The sequence below is a fragment of the Ictalurus punctatus genome, chromosome 29, assembly GCF_001660625.3.
Source record: "Ictalurus punctatus breed USDA103 chromosome 29, Coco_2.0, whole genome shotgun sequence".
Classification (NCBI taxonomy): domain Eukaryota; kingdom Metazoa; phylum Chordata; class Actinopteri; order Siluriformes; family Ictaluridae; genus Ictalurus; species Ictalurus punctatus.
This window is the reverse complement of record NC_030444.2, coordinates 11,862,687-11,865,186: the sequence shown is the minus strand read 5'-3', so window position 1 is coordinate 11,865,186 and position 2,500 is coordinate 11,862,687. Positions and strand designations below refer to the sequence as shown.

Sequence of the window (2,500 nt, the reverse complement as noted above, 5' to 3'; positions counted from 1 at the left end):
ATTTTAGTCTCCGTTCCTTCGTTTCTGTTTCCAGCCACAATTGGCTGCAGGCGCTTGGCAGCCGTCATGCTGACCGTAACGCGACACTGTCTGTTCCAACAGCTGACGAGAGAGAGAGAGAGAGAGACAGAGAGAGAGAGAGAGAAACAGAGAGAGAGAGTTCCTAACGTTCGGCTTCTCTCAAAACCCGTCTACATTCTTTACCATGACATGATGCGAGGTAAAAAAGGGGAGACTAAAGATTAGAACAGAGAAAGCTGTCTGTCTGCCTCAGAGATGGAGGGATGTGTTCAATAACTAATGCTGCTTGACAGAAGAGAGAGAGAGAGAGAGAGAGAGAGAGAGAGAAAGAGAGAGAGAGAGAAAGTGGAGAATCATTTATGGCAAGGAGCTGTGAAGATGTTATAATCAATACAAGTGTAAGCAGCGGCCATGGAGATGTCTATATATTACAAAAGGATAGACAGAATATAGACGAGAAAGAGAGAGAGAGAGAGAGGGATACTGAGAAAAGACAGAAAGAAGGAAAAGATGAGAAAAAAGAGTTCGAGAGAAAGGAAGCAAATGAATGACAGAATGATAATAAAGGTAATAAATAAGGGATCGTGAATGGATGAGAGGAACAGGAGGAGGACAAAGTGCAGGAGAGGGCTAGAAGGAAAAAGAGGGAGAGACGGGGGGATTATAAAGTGAAGTAAAAGTTTTTTCTTTCTTCCTGTGGTGTTGCTCTATTACCCTGACATTCCACTGCAGTGAGTCGCGCTGCCACAAATACCCCACTGTTTCATTAGCATTGTGTTTGCGTCGTGTGTTCGTCTTTAGTGTCTTTAGCGTTTCCCTCTGATGCCGCAGTGACTCAGTCTAGGAGTGTGAGGCCGGGGTTGTGGGTTTGCAGGCGCCGTTGTGTATATATATATATATATATATATATATATATATATATATATATATGTGTGTGTATATGTATGTGTGTGTGTGTGTGTATGCAGTTATGGCTTGTTTTTCCAAATGACGGGTTTGTAGGGTTCGGTGTTTGTGTGGGCCGAGTCCAACTCACACTCTCACGCGCTACAGGACAGAAAGTGCGACAGCCTGGGAAAAGCCTTCACACTGTGAAATTCTCAGAAAACACTGAAAACGCTATAATTCTGCTGAAAATGTTCTGCCTTTTGTTCTGCTGTTAAAAGTGACCTGGGGAGCAAAACCACACAGGCATCAACCTGAAGCCCACTCACTACTCTAGCAACTGGACTGACTCACGCACTGGATGATTCACGCACTGGACTGATTCACGCACTGGACTGGCTCACACACCGGACTGATACACACTGGACTGATTCACACACTGGACTGATTCACACACTGGACCGATACGCACTGGACTGATACACACTGGACTGGCTCACGCACTGGACTGATTCACACACTGGACTGACTCCCGCACCGACATGATTCACGCACTGGACTGACTCCCGCACCGACCTGATTCACGCACTGGACTGACTCACGCAACTGACTGACTCATGCACTGGACTGACTCACGCACTGGACTGACTCACACACCGGACTGACTCACGCACCGGACTGACTCACGCACCGGATTGACTCACGCACTGGACTGACTCACACACTGGACTGACTCACGCACTGGATTGACTCACGCACTGGACTGATTCACACACAGGACTGATTCACACACAGGACTGATTCACACACAGGACTGACATACATTATACTGACACACACACTGCACTAACACACACTGTACCAACGCATTATACCGACACACACTGCACTGACACACACACACACACACACACACACACACGACTGACACACACATGAATGACATACTAAACTGGCGCACACTGAACCAGAATTGAGAGAGAGAAGGCGAGAGAGAGAGAGCGAGCGAGAGAGAGAAACGAGTGCAGTCTATGTTCATGTCATTAGTGAGTGAGTGACGGATGGATGGTTTGCTGGCACACTTGATGGAGGAGGGTGTAATGAGAACAAGACTAATAATAATGTCCTCAAATCTTCCTCGGAAATATGATTGATTGATTGACCGTGTGTGTGTGTGTGTGTGTGTTGGGACTTCGTCAACCTTTGTATCAGCCTCTCTGATCACACACACACTGAACAGACAAGAGGAGGGAAAGAAAGCTCCCTCGGTCCTCGGTCGTCATCGGCGGGATTGGAAATCGAAGGCGTTTCCATGCCGATAATTGCAGCGTGTCAGAGCGAGGCGCTGAGTGCGGACCGTTCAAACCTGAGCGCCTGTAAAAGTGCACACGGCATACAAGCTTGACTGACCTGGAGCCAGCAGGGTGGAAGTGCTGACAAAATGCAAAGAGTATGCTCTACTGTTCCACACACACACACACACACACACGTTTACAGAGCACTTAGGTCCCATTTTTAACACCTCACTGCACCAGGCAATTACTGGCTCCTTCTCAGAAGAGAAATACGGACAGAGAGAGAGAGACAACACATG

The 2,500-nt window shown here is 47.4% G+C and overlaps 1 protein-coding gene across 6 annotated transcripts in view; it reads right to left on the bottom strand.

The window, feature by feature from the left end:
• The window catches only part of LOC108260822 (protein tyrosine phosphatase receptor type D), a 416,825-nt gene that overhangs the window by 155,434 nt on the left and 258,891 nt on the right, over positions 1–2,500 (bottom strand). The gene's annotated exons all lie outside the window — the stretch shown is intronic.